General features: G+C 48.0%; 1 non-coding gene across 1 annotated transcript; it reads left to right on the top strand.

The window, feature by feature from the left end:
• The first annotated feature begins 2,990 nt into the window (after positions 1–2,990).
• On the top strand, positions 2,991–3,094 carry LOC121451135. Its single transcript, XR_005974669.1, has one exon. It is a non-coding gene; the product is annotated as a U6 spliceosomal RNA (small nuclear RNA).
• Positions 3,095–8,794: the final 5,700 nt, after the last annotated feature.

Raw genomic sequence — 8,794 nt, 5'->3', positions numbered from 1 at the left:
CCAGGAGACCCAGGCTAGTGAGGAGGTCTAATAGGACCCCAAAGTCAGGTCTTCTCCACCCCAAGGCAGGTGCTACTTCCTCACCATGGGCTCAGGTCCCATAGGGTTGGTGTCTTTGATAGATAGGTCTTTTCTGAAGGCCATGTGCTCTCCCATTTTGCCACGGTCAAGGCCTGGACCACACACTCCAGCCAGTGTCCCTGGTTTCTCGGTTTGTCAAGATGAGGCCAACAGCCGAGCCTACTGGAAGTCTAGTCCCACGGGAAAGGCGTGGCCTAGGGTTGACCTTGAAGAGTCAGAACCAGAGAGAAGGGGCGGAAATCACTTCCTTAAACTTATTAAGGGTTGCCAGGGGCTTCCCTTTCAACTGGACTTGTCCTGGTGAGATTTGCTCCTTGCTAGCTGCCTATCTTGAACCCTCCGATTCTGCTCTGGATCACAGGGCCCCATCACAAGGCGGCACTGAAAGACCAGCAACCTAAGAGGCCAACCTGAACATCTGAGTTGAACTTTATACAAGCAGAAGACAGTTTGGGTTTGTTTGTTTTGTTTTTGAGTTTTTCGAGATAGGGTTTCTCTGTGTAACAGTTCTAGCTGTCCTGGAACTAGCTCTTGTAGACCAGGCTGGCCTCGATCCGCCTGCCTCCCAAGTGCTGGGATTAAAGGCATGCACCACCACCACCCGGCAAGACACAAGTTTTGATTTGGAAAATTTCTATCAATTTCTCTAAGTCTGTTCCCAGCTCTCCTGGCTTCTTTGGGGACATGCACATATATGATAGACCACACACACACATAAAATAAAATGCATTAAACTCTGGGACTGGAAAGATGGCTCCATGGCTAAGAAGCACCAGGCGCTCTCGCAGAAGGTTAAAGTCATTCACGGAAAACCCAGAAATCTCGGAAATGTTCACACGGAGCACTCAGGATCAAATCACAGCCGTTTCTGAGAACTGTCTCTCAGTTTCTTGAAACTCCTTACTGAGAAGGAGGGGAAGAGCCTTCACTACTGGCTTCCGGTGGGTGGGACTCATGCGGGGACTTACAAACTTGGGATCTTTCAGATCTCACAAGATGAAAGCAACCGAGTGCCCCTTAGGAGGCTTTTGTTTTAGTTCCTCTGAGACAGAGTCTTTCTACGCAGCCCAGGCTGGCCTCCTGTTCACATTCTTCCCTCACAGCCTGCCCTGTTTGGGAGTTACACCCAGTTTAAAGACAACAAGTGCTTGGCTTTAAGGGCTTGTCCCTCAACTCACTAGGCTGCTTCTAGTCTTAGGAGTTCCCCACTCCCCTTTAAATAAAAGATCTCTGTTTCTATTTCTAACCAACTGTCCCTGGTGCAATCCTTTGGCCTAGGCTGCAAGAGCCTGAACTCCCGTGTCCTCTTAACTCTGATATGCTGTCTGGAACTAAACATGGTTTTCTTATTTTCTTATCTCTTTTTTTGATTCAGGCTAAGGCTAAATATAATTTTCCCTGATATGCTGGGTTTCTCAATGTTCTCTGACCTCTAAGCCTAATTTAAGACCAGGACTTCCTCCTCCTGGCAGCAGCTGGGACTTCAGCTTCCCTCCTTTTTCTTTCTTTTTATTTTTGTTGAGACAGAGTCTCTCTACAGAGCCCTGGCTGTCCTGGAACTCATTATGTAGACCAGGCTGGTCTTGAACTCACAGAGATTCACCTGCCTCTGCCTTCCCAGTGCTGGGATTAAAGGCCTGCGCCACACCTGGCCTGGCCTCTCTCTTCTTTCTTTCTCTCTCTTCTTTCTTTCTTTCTTTCTTTCTTTCTTTCTATCTTTCCTTCTCTCTCCCCTTCCTTCCTTTCTTTTAAAAGATTTATTGGGCCGGGCAGTGGTGTCATGCACCTTTAATCCCAGCACTTGGGAGGCAGAGGTAGGCAGATTTCTATGAGTTCAAGGCCAGCCTGGTCTACAAAGTTAGTTCCAGGAAAGCCAGGGCTACACGTAGAAACCCTGTCTTCAAAAACTGAAAACCAAGCAAACAAAAAAAGATTTCTTTATTTCTGAATGCTATGTATAATAATACTTTCTTAGCACACCAGAAGAGGGCATCAGATCCCATTACAGGTGATTGTGAGCCACTATGTGGGTGCTGGGAATCAAACCCAGGTCTTCTGAAAGAGCAGCTAGTGCTCTTAACCACTGAGCCAGCTCTACAGCCTATAATATGAGTATGAGGTTTCTGTAGCTTTTGAAACAACAAAAACCGAAGCAAGTCCCTAAACTAAATGTGTCACCCCCCCCCCACCTTTTTTTTTTTTTGAGATAGAGTCTCAGGTGTCCCAGGCTGGCCTCCAATTTGCTAGGAAGTTCTAGACGGCCCTGAACCCTGATTTTCCTCTTCTTGGGGAAACCTGCCTTGGTCCTGAACTACATCCAGCGAAGTCTCTAAGAACTCTGGGATGTCACAGAGGACGTGTGCTTTCTTTCTCCCTTTGTGTCTCCATAGCGACATCTTCCATGAGCGTTTTGGTTTTACAATGAAAGGAAACTTTTCATTTAGTAGCTAAAATATCATCTCTTTGTTTCTGTTTCTGTCTTTTGCTGTTCTCTTACTGGTTTCTTTTTCCTGGAACTAGCTCTTATAGACCAGGCTGACCTCGAACTCACTGAGATCTGCCTGCCTCTGCCTCCCGAGTGCTGGGATTACAGGCGTGTGCCACCACCACCCGGCCTTGTATTTTGGTTTCTTGAGGAGAAATCTCCCTCTATTATGTAGCCCATGCTGTCCTGGAACTCTCTTTGTAGACCAGGCTGGCCTCGAACTCACAGAGATCCGCCTGTGTCTACCTCCTGAGTGTAGGCGTGCACCCCATGGTTTTATAGGTTGCATGGTGGCTGAACAGTTGTCTATTAAGTCCAGTACAATAGTGCACACTGTGGTTCCGGCTGAAGCAAAGAGATTACTTGAATCCAGGAGTTGCAGGCTAATCTGGGTACCATAGCCAGACTCGGTATTTAACCTAGAGTGCCCACCTGGCAGCACCCGTCCTAAAATAGGGACAGTACAGAGAAAACTAGCATGGCCCCTGCCCGAGGATCACATGCAAATGTGCAGCCACCTGTGTTTTTAAAAACTAACCGACCCAAGAAACTCAGCAAGGGAACCAAGTGGTTCGAGCCAGATCTCCTAAAGTAGTCCCAGAGGCCGTGGCAGGTGCGAGGTGGCTCTCTGCCCTCTCATAAAGCCTGATGTTCTGTTTCTTTTTTTTTTTAAATATTTATTTATTTATTATGTATACAATATTCTTCCTGAACTTCAGAAGAGGGCACCAGACCTCATTTCAGATGGTTGTGAGCCACCATGTGGTTGCTGGGAATTGAACTCAGGACCTTTGGAAGAGCAGGCAATGCTCTTAACCGCTGAGCCATCTCTCCAGCCCCCCCCCCCCCCCATGCTCTGTTTCTTAAAGGATGAGGGTTGTGGAAACAATGTTGCAATTGGAAACCCAGTTTAAAATCATCCAAAACAACACACCTTTGTTAACGCCCTCTATTCTATTTACTTATGGTTTTTTTTTTTTGTTTGTTTGTTTTGTTTTTTTTTTGCAATAGGATCTCACCATGTAGCACAGGCTGGCCCGGATCTTGTTTTGCAGACCAGGCTGTGGGCTAGCCTCTCGGTGGATAATTTTTCTTGTTACTAGCCCTGGCTCATTCTTTGATAAATCAGCTGGGTTTTCTTTGCAAGTGAAGTAACACATCTTTTACTATAACGATTTCAAATGAGCGTCCCGTTGATTTGAGCCCGTGCATCAGAAGGCGAGCTGAGTCACTGAAGAGTCACACAGGAGACATTTGGAGTCAAGGGTGACTGCGTTATGACTCACAGTGCGGGGAAAGAGACTGGTGTCACTTGTGGAGTCTGGAAATGACCCTCCGACCTCCCAGCAGGGCTGCCGCTTTGGGGTGACCCTGCACTGACTTCAGAGCTTCTCACAGCTGTCCAGGTCCCTGGGGGCTGGGAAGGGGAGGGGCTCCATGGAGGCGCCTGTCAGCCCCAGCTCAGCTTCGTCCTGTAGACGGAGCTTTCAGCCAGGCCTAATTCCCCGCCTCAAGTCTTCAGGATGTAGTCCAGAGCCGTGATTGAACGCAGAGGGTGAGCACCTAGATTTGACTCTAAGGGCCAAGTGCCTTTGGCCCACTTCACTGCTGGGCTCAGCCGTCGTGGGCTTCCGGAGAGAACTCTGTGGCCACCCAACCTTCATGTCCTGTTTGCCCGATACATTTCTATTGTTAGAGAATACAGAGGTATAATTGAAAACTACGTGGTTATTCTTATGTGTGTGCGTGTTTGCTTGGCATATGAACCCTTGCCTGCAGGGGTGTAGGGTCTGCTGGAGCTGGAGTTCCACATGTGGGTGCTGGGAAGGGAGCCAAGTCCTCTGTGAGAGCAACAATGCTCGTAAGCCCGAGTGTTTCTGCAGCCCGCTTTACCGATTCTGTCCTCCAGACGTGAAGGGTTCTGTAGGCTGGAAAGCAGAGGTGCCAATTAAAAGTCACACCTGGCTGGGCATGGGGGTACACACTGCACTCCCAGGACTGGGAAGGCAGAGGCAGGGGAACCTCAGGCTGAAGCAGTTTGTGCTACGTAGACAAAAGCCCTGTCTAGGCAATGGCAAACAAACCCCTAGACTTGAGGCAGACCTGGGCTGCCTGTGACCCAGGAATCTCATGGATCATTCTGAGCATCAGATCCTCATTTGGTTTTTTTTTTTTTTTTTTTGGTTTTTCGAGACAGGGTTTCTCTGTGGCTTTGGAGCCTGTCCTGGCACAGATCCTCATTTGAAAAATGAGGCTCCCACCTGGCTTCCTGACTTGTGAGGGGGGGGAGGGGGAGGGGTTAAAATAAGACCACGTGGATGGAAACCATTTGTTATGTATGGAGCCTGTCACGTACTTACTCTTGTCTTACTACGTCATAGGGCCAGAATCCAACATCCAGCACCCAAGTCTGGATTATGAAAAATTCTACTCTGATTCTCTAGATGGAGCAGGGGAAACACTGTCCCATGTAAACATCCTTAAAAGTACAGAGAAACAGTGGGGACTCATACCACCTGGTGCCGATCACGCAAACGCTCAGTGTAGGGTGAAACCTGGACGCTAGATTGCTCATGGCTAAGAGCAACTGCTGTTCCATGAGGGCCAGCCTCCAACTCTCAACATCACAACCAACTGCCTGTACTTCTGGCTTCATGGTGTCCAGCCCCCTCTTCTGTCACCTGCAGATACTGCACGCCTCCACACATAAAGGAATGGGGGCTGAGGAGAAGGTTCTGCAGTCCACACATGCTCATCAAGTAACAATTGCCTGTAACTCTTGCTCCAAAGGATCTGGTGCCTCTGGTCTCTGCTGGCAGGTGCTCATGCCAGCCCCTCTTCAGATAACTAAAAATGAAATAACTATTTAAAAAACAAAAAATAAACCAGGTGGGTGTGGCACACACCTTTAATCCCAGCACTTGAGAGGAAGAGGCAGGCGGATCTGTGAATTCGAGGCCAGCCTGGTCTACAGAGTGAGTTCCAGGACAGCCAGGGCTACACAGAGAAACCGTCTCGATAAAACAAAACAAAATAACAGCAAAAATCATGTGAAAAATATTGGGCTAGCGGTGCACCTGCCGAGGCCCTCAAATGGCTGTGTCGTGTGCAGGAGCGGTTTCCAGCCAGGACTGTGTGTCTACATAACCTGCGGACTTTATTCCTTTTTTCAAAAGTAGTGAGGTAACTTTATTTAGAGTGAAGTAGTCAAGATAGTATTGAGCAGTGGTTCTCAACCTTCCTAATGCCATGGCCCTTTCTCAACTTTAGTAAAGTGATCTCCAACCATAGAATTATTTCATTACTACTTCATAACTATAATTTTACTGCTGTTATAAATCATAATGTATTTACTACCAGCACTTGGGAGGCAGAGGCAGGAGGGTCTCTGTGAGTTCAAGGTCAGCCTGCTCTACAAAAGCTAGTTCCAGGACAGGCTCCAAAGCTCCTGAGAGACCCTATCTTGAAAAACAGAAACAAAAACCATAGGGAAACCCCTGTGGAAGGATCATTCGAAAGCCACAGGTTGATTGCTCTGGATTTTAGAGGTATGACAGTGAGCCACAAGACTTACAGTTCCCAGACACCCTGCCCCTTGTTGAGACAAGGTAGCCCAGGCTGGTCTTGAACTCCAGTAACAGAGGACGACCTTGGACTCCTGGTCCTCCCACCCTCCACCTCCCAAGGGCTGAGGCTCTAGCCCTGTGCCCCGTGCCTCATATGTAAATTTAAACTTTACATTTTTTTCAGCTTCACAACTGAGTTTTAAGTGTGAAATCCCACAAATGGGAGGCCATGGTTGTATCAGTAAAACATACACACACACACACACATACACAGACACACACACACAGACACACACACACTCCTTCTGAAGCTCAGAGGAGAACAAAGATACGTGCTGCGGAAGACATCTAAGCCACAGAGGAAACCTGCGCTGTTACTGTATTCCCCAGGTAAAGCAGAGGGGCTGGAGAAATGGTTCAGTGGTTAAGAGCCCTGACTGCTCTTCCAGAGGTCTTGAGTTCAATTCCCAGCAACCACATGGTGGCTCACAACCATCTGTAATAAGGTTTGGTGCCCTCTTCTGGCCTGTAGGCATACATGTACACAGGGAAAGCAGAGAAGCAGGTTCTAAGGGTGGCGTGAGGGACGCTCGGGCTGTGGGCTGCCCCGTGTGGGCACACTTCCACATCAGCCCTTTCACAGAAAGCCCTGGTCATGCAACACAACCAACCAACCCAACCTCAGCTAACTGAACGGCGCAAAATGGCTGTTTTTCCTGGCAAAGCATTTATTGAAGGTCCCATCAGAGTAAAGCATCCTTTGGGAGGCACGCAGCTACGCTGGCCCATGCGAGAGCGCCAACAATTTATAAGATTCCGATACAATATGAATTGTCACGCCACCTGCATCACAATCTTAAATATTTTAAAAAGTTAAAACAATGTATTAATGGACATTTAAAATGTCAATCCTCCTGACAACATAGGGGACAGCTAAGAACTTGACACCAGGAAGCCAGTCTCAAGGATCTGTTGACAGCTTGGTCTTCAAAAATAGAAGATTGTGGACTACATGACCCAGCCCGGGTCCAGGGACCTCATGGGTGACTGTCATACTAGGAGTCAAATCACCCTTTCCTATGGGAAGGTATAGTTCAAGATGGCAATTGTCATGTCGTCACTTATTCTGATTTATGAACTATATCAGAAATCCTTTAGACAAACTACCCTGAAATGCACAGCTTAGGTCTCATCTGCAGTTCTCCCTTAGTCCAGTAGATGGCAGTAGCACACCACCTTTTATCGCAAAAGGCTCACAGCTGTTCCAATTTCTCGAGTGGAACATAAACAGCAATGAGAATAAAGAAGAGCAATTCTGAGGGGTGTAAGGTTAAACTGGTGCTGGCTATAGAAGACAGAAAGATGAACGGAAGTGGGGTTCTAGGGCGAGATCAGTGAGATCCTAAGAATCATGGAAACACGTGCAGGAGGAAGGAAAGCTAGAATGCCCTGGTTTCTTCTCCACAGTGGCAAGGGAAGATAAGGCCTGCAACTCAAAGGGCATTTTAGCAGAAGGGGCAGACTCATTTAGCAAGCGACTAAAGAGAGTCTCACAGTTGTTCCTCTGAATCAAACATTAAGATCTGTCCAACTGCAAAGGCCAGTCATTGAGTGAGAACACTACAGGAACTACAGGTTCTCTGCCCAACTCCCCTCCCGGAGGCAGAGGCCACTCACCGAACTCCAGGACAGTGGGAGCGACTTTAAACAGCTAAGAGTAAGGCTGTGTTGGTTGCTTGGTTGGATGGTTTCTCTATGTAGTCCTGACTGTCCTGGAACTCACTTTGTAAGCCCAGGCTGACCTCGAGCTCAGAGCTCTGCTGTAAGGCTGTCTTACAGGGGCCTGCTAGGGCATGCACTAATGACTTGAAAAGTCGCTTGTCCGCTTAGCATCACTGTCTTTGTAGCGCACACTAAAATCCCTCCGTTGTTTTATTCCTATTTTTCAAGCTTTAAAAAGAGTTTATGTGCGTGAGTGTTTTGCTTGTATATATGTCTGTGTACCAGGTACAAGCATGGTGCCCTCAGAGGCCAGAGTGGCTCAGATTCCCTGGAACCGGGCAGCTTGTGTGGCTGGGAACTGAACAAGGGCCCCCGGCAAAGAGCAGCAAATGCTTTCAACCTCTGAGCCACTTCTCCAGCCCTAAAGTACAACCCAGGAAGAAACTCTTCAGCATCCTCCAGGCCTGTGTGAGTCCTACTTAAATGTGCAGACCCAGGGGTCAAACACATCCTAATAGAAACCACTGAGGCATCACAGGAGTAGAAATGACATTTGCCTGTTTTCTTTCTGGAAACCCTCTCACTCCGCTGCCCAGGCTAGTCTTGAACTCCTGCCTCCATCCCCCAGGAAGCTAGCTGGAACACATGGGGCCCTCTGTTCTCAGGGCCCCTCTCTAAGTCAATGCCCTGGGACAGAGCAGTTTTACAAATACGTTTTTCCAAAGGAGAAAAAGTGGACCGCTCTACAAGGCATCCTGAGGGTTTACCACAAGACGATCTTTGTAGAAAAAAATTTCTGGGAGGCACAATCAACGCAAAGAAATGAAGGTAACAGGGAAATACTTTCTCGGGAGAAAAAGGAAGAAAGCCCAAGGGTTTGGAACTCCAAGGACTAGCTACAGAGCTTCAGAGCAACTGGCCCAGGCTCACAGTGAGCGCT

The sequence above is a fragment of the Microtus oregoni genome, unplaced genomic scaffold (genome assembly GCF_018167655.1).
Source record: "Microtus oregoni isolate MIOR12 unplaced genomic scaffold, Mior012 000007F_ref0000211, whole genome shotgun sequence".
NCBI classification, from domain to species: domain Eukaryota; kingdom Metazoa; phylum Chordata; class Mammalia; order Rodentia; family Cricetidae; genus Microtus; species Microtus oregoni.
The sequence above is the reverse complement of the archived record's forward strand: the minus strand, read 5'-3'. Positions and strand labels throughout refer to the sequence as shown.